The sequence below is a fragment of the Sorex araneus genome, chromosome 5 (genome assembly GCF_027595985.1).
Source record: "Sorex araneus isolate mSorAra2 chromosome 5, mSorAra2.pri, whole genome shotgun sequence".
Lineage (NCBI taxonomy): Eukaryota > Metazoa > Chordata > Mammalia > Eulipotyphla > Soricidae > Sorex > Sorex araneus.
The window spans coordinates 193956668-193967583 of NC_073306.1; positions in this window are offsets into that span (position 1 = coordinate 193956668).

Consider the following 10916-nt stretch of genomic DNA (forward strand, 5'->3'; position numbering starts at 1 on the left):
AGATCATCAGACACTACCCTGAATTCTGTACACCACAAAACAAGAGAATCTAGAAGAAATGGATAAATTCCTGGATTCTTATAGCATCCCAAGACTGAACCAAGATTATTTGGAATACCTGAAAAGACACATTACTCTCGAGGAAATTGAAAGTGTAATCAAAATTCTCCCCAGAAACAAAAGTCCAGGTCCAGATGGATTCACTAGAGAATTCTTCCAAACATTTAAAGAGGACCTATTTCCAGTTCTTTTCAAGCTTTTTCAGGAAATATATGAAACAGAAACACTCCCAAACAGTTTCTATGAGGCACGTATCACCCTAATACCAGAAGCAAACAGAGACACTGCAAAAAAAGAAAATTTCAGGCCAATATCTCTGATGAAAATGGATGCGAAGATCCTCAACAAAATATTAGCGCATAGAATCCAACAACTCATCAAAAAGATCATACATCACAACAAAGAGGGACTCATCCCAGGGATGCAAGGATTGTTCAACATTCGAAATCAATCAACATAATCCACCATATCAACAAAAGCAAAAATAAAAGCCATATGGTCATATCAATAGATGCAGAGAAAGCACTTGACAAGATCCAGCACCCATTCATGATGAAAACTCTCACCAAAATGGGCAGAGAAGGGAACTTCCTCAATATGGGCAAAGCCATCTAACACAAGCCTATAGTAAGCATTATCCTCAATGGGGAAGAACTAAGGGTCTTTCCTCTAAGATCAGGGACAAGGCAAGGATTCCCACTCTCACCACTTCTGTTCAATATAGTACTGGAACTACTTGAAATAGCAATTAGGCAAGAAAAAGACATTGAGGGCATCCAGATAGCAAAGGAAGAAATCAAGCTCTCACTATTCGCAAATGATATGATATTATATTTAGAGAACCCCAAAGTCTCTACAAAGAAACTCTTCGAAACAATAGACTCGTATAGTAGAGTTGCAGGCTATAAAATCAATACCCAAAAGTCCATGGCTTTCCTATATGCAAATAATGAGAGAGAAGAAAGTCATATGAAAAAAGCAACCCCGTTCACAATCATGCCTCAGAAAATCAAGTTCCTGGAATCAACTTAACTAAGGAGGTGAAGGACCTGTACAGAGAAAATTACAAAACGTTATTTCATGAAATTAAAGAGGACATGAGGAAATGGAAGCACATCCCCTGTGCATGAATTGGCAGAATTAACATTGTTAAAATGGCAATACACCCCAAGGCATTATACAATTTCATGTGATCCCTATAAGGATACCCATGACTATCTTCAATAAAATGGACCAAACACTCCTAAAATTCATATGGAACAACAACCCCCCACGAATAGCTAAAGCAATTTTGGGGAAAAATATAGATAGGAGGCATCACCTTCCCCAACCTCAAACTCTACTACAAAGTGGTAATAATTAAAACTGCGTGGTACTGGAACAAAGGCAAAGCAGTAGACCAACGGAGCAAGGTAGAATATTCCTACACACACCCTCAAATAGATGATCATCTAATCTTTGTTAAGGAAGCAAGAAATGTAAAGTGGAGCAAGGAAAGCCACTTTAACAAATGGTGCTGGCAACACTGGACAGCTACATGCAAAAAAAAAAAAAACTGCACTTAGCCTTACCCCTAACACCATGTACAAAAGTCAGATCAAAATGGATTAAAAACCTCAACATTAGACCAGAATCCATAAGGTACATTTAAAGACAAGGTGGGCAAAACCCTCCACAACATTGAAGTACAGGTATCTTCAAAGACGACTCGCCACTGCACAGACAAGTGGAAACAGAGATAAACAAATGGTACTACTTTAAATTGAGAAGCATCTGTACCTGAAAAGATACAGCAACCAGAATAAAAGACAGTCTACAGAATGGGAAAGGATATTCACCCAATACCCATCACATAAGGGTTTGATGTCAAGGATTTACAAGGCACTGGTTGAACCCCACAAGAAGAAAACATCCAACCCCATAAGAAAATGGGGCAATGAAATGAATAGAAAATTTCTCAAGGATAAAATCCCAGTGGCTAAAAGACATATGAAAAAATGCTCCTCATCACTAATCATCAGAGAGATGCAGATCAAAATAACAATGAGATACCATCTCACACCACAGAGACTGGCCCACATCCAAAAGAACAAAAGCGATAGGTGTTGGCCCAAATGTGGGAAGAAAGGGACTCTCCTTCACAGCTGGTGGAAATGCCGACAGGTTCAGCCCTTTTGGAAAACAATATGGACGATTCTCAAGAAATTAGAAGTTGAGCTCCCTTTAGACCCAGCAATACCACTGCTGGGAATATATCCCAGAGAAGCAAAAAAGTATAGTAGAAATGACATCTGCACTTATATGTTCATTGTAGCATTGTTTACAATAGCCAGAATCTGAAAAAACCTGAGTGCCTGAGAACAGATGACTGGTTAAAGAATCTTTGGTACATCTATACAATGGAATACTGTGCAGCTGTTACAAAAAATGAAGTCTAGAACTTTGCATATAAGTGGATCAATATGGAAAGTATCATGGAAAGTAACATATAGAAAAACATAACTGCCATACCTAAAGCAAATACATCATATGATGATTCAACATCCCACAAGTGAGTGAAAAAATCCAGAGGTAGAAAAATTTGTTTATGAGCAAATATATTTGTTCAGTGTTTGAAGATTATGAGTGCTTCCATCAACTGATGCTTCATCAAGCTGATGAAGTTGCATAAGCAAATCACCTATATTGCATATTATATTTTAGAAGACTCTCAAGAGCAGTAGAGATGACATGAAACACTATGTGCTATTCTTTGACAGAGGAAGTAAGGCAAAAACTATTGTACAGCACAATGGCAATGTCTTGAAAATGTTGACTCAAGAACTCAGTTCACGTTGTTTTATTTTATTTTATTTATTTGCTTTTTTGGGTCATACCTGGCGATTTACAGGGGTTACTCCTGGCTCTGCACACAGGAACCACTCCTGGTGGTAGTCGGGAGACCAAATGGGATGCTGGGAATTGAACCCGGGTGGGCTACGTGCAAGGCAAATGCCCTACTCTCTGTGCTATCGCTCCAGCCCCCAGTTCACGTTGCTATTAAGAACATTAATTCTAATTCATTTTCTTCTTCTTATAATAATGGTATACAATTCTCTTACATCCAATTGCTTATTATAAAATGTAGAATTTAGAGTCTTTTCCTGTATCTAGGAAGCACATATCTACCATAATGGTCAATTTAATATCATTTGCTTCATACACAAAGTAAGCCTTTAGAGTTAAATATTTTTTTATTAAATCACCGTGATAGTAACAAGCTTTTATGTGTGGGTTACAATCCCACAATGATCAAACACCCATCCCTCCACCGTGCATATTCCCCACCACCAATATCCCTGGTATGCCCCCACCCTTTCCCACCCTCCCCCTACCTCCATGGCAGACAATATTCCCCATGCTCTCTCTCTATTTTTGGGCAACACATACACTAAGAGGTCATCATGTTTGGTCCATTTTCTACTTTTGGCACACATCTCCCATCTTGACAGTTTCCTCAAGCCATCAGTTTCTTAGTGATCCCTTCTCTATTTTATCTGCCTTCTCTCCACTCCTGAAGCAGGCTTCCAGCTATGGGGCAATTCTTCTGACCCTTGTGGAACTCTTTCTTCCTTATTTATTATAATCTTCACTCGACAGTTAATAAATACAATGGAATACTATGCAGCTGTTAGGAGAGATGAAGTCATGAAATTTTCTTTTAAATAGATTGACAAGGAGAGTTTCATGCTAAGTGAAATTAGTCATAAATAGAGGGACAGACATAGAAGGACTGCTCTCATTTGTGGAGTATAAAATGACATAACATAAGACTGATACACAAGGACAGTAGACACAAGGGCCAGAAAGATTACTCCATATCTGGAATCCCGCTTCATGAGTGGACAGAGAGAGGACAGCTGGAATAAAGAAGGGATCACTAAGAAGATGATGGTTGGAGGAATAGGTCAGGATGGGAGATGTGTGCCGAAAGTAGATAAAGGACTACACATGATAACCTCTCAGTATCTGTATTGCAAACCATAATGCCTAAAACTAGAGAAAGAGTATGGGAGAAATTGTCTGCCAACAAAGCAGGGAGAGGGTGGGAAGTGGGGATTATACTGGGGATATTGGTTCTGGGGCATGTGCACTGGTGGAGGGATGGATGTTTGATCATTGTATGATCATAACTCAAACATGAAAGCTTGTAACTGTATCTGACAGTGATTCAATAAAATAATAATAAAGAAGATACTGTGTTCTCAGACCTGTCTGCTTGTCATTGTCATGAAGATCCCTCTACTAATTATTGCCTGCCTCCACCTGGCTGCCCACTGTTCCTTCTGTCCCTTCCCAACTACTTCTGAGGCTCCTTATCAAGGCTCTGTTGGACCCTCCACCGAATCACCATCCAGTACTCTCTCGTTTAGTCCTAAGGTCCCCCCTCAAAAACTAATCTCTGCCCAATCAGTAACCCTGGAGGCACCCCCTAAGATCAAGGAGGGCTCCCACATCACCTGGATGACCCAAATATCCCTGGCACCACAGGGCCCTGGAAGTCTCTAATTCTTGATGTCTTTTGTATTGAACTGTTGGCCTCGTTGGCCAAGAATTGTCTGTGGGGCTCCTGTATCTTTCGTGCATCAGTCTGGAAGCCAACTGACTCTCACCCCCTGAGATAATAAGTCAAAGCAAATTAATAAATACTGGAGATCAACATTTTCTCTTTTTTTTGTTTTTGCTTTATGGGTCACACTTAGTGATGCTCAGGGGTTACTCCTGTCCTTGCACTCAGGAATTGCTCCTGGAGGTGCTTGGGGGACCATATGGGATGCTGGGTATCGAACCTGGATCGGCCGTGTGCAAGGCAAATGCCCTACCCGCTGTGCTATCGCACCGGCACCCTGGAGATCAACATTTTCTTACCTCCAGAGTCATCTGGCCTTCTAATTTCCCCTGCATTTCTCCTATTCTAACTGGCTCCTATTGACTACTGCAGGGTTTATGAATATTTAATGACTTGGTGGTACCTAAAACAGTATGGTCCCCAACCCATACACTCTCTCTTATTTTTTTTAATTTTTATTAGTGAATCACTGTGAGATACAGTTACAAACTTATGAAATTTCATGTTTTCAATTCAGTCATACAGTGATCATTTACATCCCTCCACCAGTGCCTATTCTCGCCCACCAATGTTCACAGTATCCCTCCCACCACCCCACCCCAACCTCCACCACCCCACCCTGCTTCTGCAGCAGTGCATTCCCTTTTGTTCTCTCTCCTGTTGGATTTTGTAGTTTGCAATAGAGGTAGTGAGTGGCCATCATGTTTGCTCTATAGACTACTTTTGGCAAATAGCTTTCAACCCGAGTGGGTCCTCCCAACATTCTCTTCTAGTCCATACACTCTCTTACACCAAGTTCCTCCATTCAACTGTTCTTTGAATTTTCAGCCTTAGACCTAAAAAAGGGTTTCTTTTTCATTCCCTTATACTTTGATTCAGAATCTCTATATGTATTTGCATTTGAATGGGAAGTTAAAGCAGTTAACATGGACAGTGCTTCCTCTAGGAATTCAAGACTGACCCCACCAATTTGGCCAAGTCCTGGGAATATTTTCTTCTCTTTACAATTTAAAAACGCAGAAGTCTTTCAATAGATGACCTATTGATTGCAGCCATTCTAAAGAATTGTTGGACCAAAATGCTGCAACATTCCTCCGACCATTACCATTGTGGTTATGAGGCTTCTCAAAGGTGTTAAGTTGAAAGAAATTATATTGAGTTAAAATGGTTAGCAGCCCTGACTCCTGACTTTTGTAACCTCACTTTGTTCTGCTTCTGTAACCATGCTTATGCCCCCAAACTGTATATTACAATGCACTATGCCTGAATCCTGTCACTTACATCCTGACATCTGCCTGTCAGTTGGGTTGGAATTCAGGTATGTGCCTAACAGATAGGGACCCGCTCACAGAAGGAGTTGCTGAAAACAAGGAGCCCAGATAGTGACTCCGGTCCCACGGACCAGCAGATAGTGACTCCGGCCCAGAAGATAGTGACTCCGGCCCAGCAGATGGTGACTCTGGCCCAGCAGATAGTAACTCCGGACAAACCCCAGGTAGTGACTCCGCCCCTGATGCAGAGCCCAGATAGCGACTCTGTTCCCACAGCATTACAGATAGTAACTCCTGACACAGGGCAAGGAGATTGAAAGAATGTCTTCAGACACACGAATTCTAAGAAAGTGGCTCTGGACGAGGCTACGTGACAAACGTGACTGACCCAGCAGTGGGCTCAAGCCCTATAAAAAGGTTGCCCTAGCTAGCACAAATCGCTGCATCTACTAGGGGTGCAGCCCCAGCATGTTGGTCTGAATAAACTTTTGTCTTGCAAGACTGGCCCGTCTCTGCTTCTTGCGGCTCCGGACCCAACAAAGGTATAGCCAAAATTTTTGTTTAAGTAGTAAAATTTTTAGGTCTATCCTCACTGCAAGATCTAGAAGCTTCTTCAATAAAAGAAACTCAACTCATCCTTAATAAGGCAATTTCTGAAACCTGACAATAACTTAGATCTTTTGTGGGCATCACATGGATATCTCAATTTAGATTGATAGCCTGAGCTCTTTAGGGTGGGGAAACACTTTCTTTGACTTTAAAGGGTTCTTTGACTTCCGCTCCTGCTTTAGCTTTCTAATCTGAATAATCTTCTATTCTTACATGGGCATGAGGGAGAATGGGTCTTTTTGGGAGTTCCCATGCAAACACTAGGGGCTTTATAGACCTATCTTTTATAGGTCTATAACAGAGCTATGAAACAATCTGATGGCACTGCTTCCCCGAGCAATCTATACGCCTGGTTTTCGTAGCTTCTGGTAAATGAAGCTCAAATGTTGACTCTTGGGAAACTTCTGACAAATCACTCTTCATATTAGGTCACAGAATTAACTCCACTCCAGAGCTTTGTACTTGCTATCCTTGGACTCTGCTCTCATTGTTCACCCATGCCCAATTCTTAACCCAATTTTCTTATCCCCTGAAACAACACAAAAAGTAAACAGTCTCCATTGTCCATTTTGAGCAGAGAAACCCTGAGAAGCAGCAGGTTAACAGTTGCAGCTTCAGGGTGAAAGAAGCCCAAAAGGTAGAAGGCAAAGATGTTGCTTCAGGCAGGGGAGTGCCTTCATGCCTCTTCAGGGTGGAGACAAAAAAGACACAATTAAAAAAAAAAATTCTAGTTAGAGATAACAGGATTATCCCTTCCCTTTGCATATGACTTCTATGCAAATAGTCTATCTTCAGTTGATTGCTTGAACTTTTAGCAGGAGTTCAAGAAGTTCAGAAGGAACTTTTAGCAAGAGTTCAGAAGGCCCAACTCTGGGACATGAATTCTTGAATGCTTTACTGGCAATCCAGTGCCTTTGAGACAGCCTGGCTCAAGCACATACAGCATTTGTTGGATACAGGCCCTCTTTGGAGGACCAGGGCAAATGAAAATTCTTCAGAAATAGAATCAAATTAACCCAAGTTAGTGGGAGGACAGCATATTAATAGTCAAGCTGTGACTATCTGGTACAGCATGGTGAGACATTTTTTAAAGGTCAATCAACTTGTGATGGCAAATGCCCCATAGCAGCCCAATCTCTGAGGGAAATCTGCACATTATGACCAGATACATTCACTCAAGAGAGCACGAAACTAGACCCTTGCCACTACTGACTTACATTACAGTAGAAACGGAAGAAGTGGGGGATTTCCCCTGCATTCAGAACAGTGATGAAAGCTCAGGAAAGACTTGAAGGATGTAAGAGACTAGTATTCTCCCATATGTAAAAACCAAATTGACAATTTCATTCAAGTTTTTCACTGTATTGAGAAAAACAACAGATGAGTCCTTCAAAAAGGAAAGAGATAAAAATGGTAAGAGATAAAAAATAACTAAAAGAGAATTTACATGCAAATTCTTGATCTTAAATGGAATTTAGGTGCTAGTCAAAGTATCTAAATAATTGGACAACCTATACCCCCAAATAAGTTACTTCATAAAAAAAAATGGGCAATTGACCCGAAAATGTAATTTATCCAAAGAAAACATGCAGATGTTCTCATAACAAATAGAAGATAGTTTAAAAAATTCAAACCTTTAGGGTTTACGGGTGGTGGAGAATGGGCACTGGTGAAGGGATGGGTTCCCGAACTTTGTATGAGGGAAATATAAGCACAAAAGTGTATAAATCTGTAACTGTACCCTCACGGTGATTCTCTAATTAAAAATAAATAAATTAAAAAAAAAAATTCAAACCTTTAGTATTATGGAAATGCAAATAAGAACTGCAATGACATCCAACAAAAAATGCCTTATAACACGAAGATTTAAGCAGTTTTGGTAAGGATAAAAGGAAAATTACATACCAGAATATGGTTGATGGTTATAAAAAATAACTTATTCTCTATGGAAAACAGTTTTGTGTTTTCTGAAGAAAATAGCAATTAAATTTTAGCCTATCGATACTACTCTGAGGCATATATCCTAAATTTAAGGAGAAACTAATTTTAAAGTATATTTCACTAGGATGAACTGGAGCCACGGCACGAGAAGCAGACCCTCCGCGCCTATTGACTGTGATCCTGAGGTCTCCTAACCCATTTTGGCACCAGAGCGGATTCTTGCAGCCATGCATTTTGACTGTGAACTGAGCTAAAATATTAGAAACCCAAAACTGCGATAGCGGCCGCGCGGCCTCAAAGTCTTCACTCTTAGCAATGAAGAGAAATTATTAGATGATGCCTATTCAGCAGGCCTGATTGTTGGGGAAAATTTCCAATCAATAATAGTGAGTTCTGTATGGAAATATGGAATGTACTCAATATATAGAGAGAATAATGGGAATATCATTAGCTACTTAGATGGGGGTTGGGGTGGGAGGGGGGTGTATTGGGGTTCTTGGCGGTGGAACGGGTGCACTGGTGAAGGGATGGTGGTTTAATCAGTATTTGACTGTGACTTAAATGTGAAAGCTTTGTATTTTTTTTTCTTTTTTTCACGGTGGTTCAATAAAATATTTCTTTAAAAAAAAGAAAATAAAGTATATTTCACTCTATTTTGAAATATTCACCTTTCCAAAATATTGATATCTTTAATCAGTTTGTAGATTATTGAAATATTTTGTTTCTATAAATAATCTATTCATCAGCATCTTAAAAGTTTAATTGCTTACTGTTTAGATTTTAGTTTTTCCTAGCACAAAATGTGTACTAACCCTTTGTTGTTATTTGCATCATCAGATTGATTTGAGAAACATTAAATAAGCTTTTTTTTATTTAACAATATTCTACCATTGCACTTTATTCCTTCTAATTTCCTTAATTCCTGCACTAACATAGGCCTCAGAGACCTGGGCCCTACACAAACAGGATGAGAACTCTATTTGGTCTCCCAAAGAGGAATGGAAAGAGCTATGCTTGGAGTATCACGTTTCACTCAAGTGAGAGAAGGAATCCGGAGTTGCAACCTCTGTTGAGGATCCAGAATCAGGGACACTGTCTCTTTAGCCAAGGCATTGAAAATCAGATGGGCCAGACACGTAATGTGGTTTAGAGACCACTGCTGGACTAGAGTTGTTACTGACTGGATTCCGAGGGACGTCAAAAGACTGTGTGGCCGCCCACCAACGAGATTGTCAGACTTCTTCGTCAAAACCCTGAATGAACAGTTTGAGTCTCTTCATGTTCCTGGAGCAAGCAGATACCATTGGGCTACTCTAGTACAAGACAGGAATGGATGGAGATGTTACTGGCACCCACTCGGGAAAATGAAAGATCAACAGGATGACAAGTGATGACAAGTGACAAGTGATTTCCTCAATAGTGTACCACTTTTATAGTGGAGTTGTATGGAAAAGACCTGTGACAAACCTGTTAACTAAACATCATTTTGGCTCAATGCTATTTTCTACAATAAAAAAAAAATGGAATCAATGCATTTTAATATCTAAGCATTATTTTATTTCACTTATTCGCTGCTGTTTCTTTTTTCTTAAAATCACATATTTCTGACCTCAAATGGAAGGAAATAGCTTGAAAGCAAATTTTATTTTCAACTTTATCACTTTATTTTTCTCAGTTCTCATGGCAAGCACAGAAACACTAAATATGATAAATTCCTCCAAATTTTATGTGTTTCTTCATTTGCATAATCAGCTACAAAAATTCTGTAGCTGTCATTAGATATCACCACAAGATGCAGTTCTTATGGGGAAATACTTAGTATTTTCTGGGCTTCTACTTCCTTCCGTCATGTGCTCCTTTTCTTTTTCATCACTTTAAACTCTCTTTTTTATGGTAATTAACCTTATCTTTATTTTTTTTAATTTATTTTATTGAATCACCATGTGGAAAGTTAAAAAGTTCTCAGTCTTATGTCTCAGTTATACAATGTTCAAACATCCATCCTTTCACCAATGCCCGTATTCCACCACCAAAAAAACCCCCGTATACCTCCCACCTCCCATCCCCCGATACCCCCACCCCTGCCTGCATAACTGATAAATTTCACTTCGTTTTCTCTTTACCTTGATTAAATTCCATATTTCAACACAGAACTCACTATTCTTGTTGGAGTTTATCCCCCCAAAATACGGCCCTACTGACAAGGAAGCATTTGATAATTAGTTTTTCACTGATGAGAGATATAAAGTTGCGCGGCCACTACTACAGCCACGTGGTTTAGGATTTCTGTATTTTAATAATTAAGTCCAGGGAGATTTATGTTGGAAATCACATCATTTCCCTTCCTGGGGCAGCATGGATCAAAGGCTTAGTTCACAGTCTAGAGACATGGCTGCAAGCACTTGCTGGGACCACAAGTAATATAG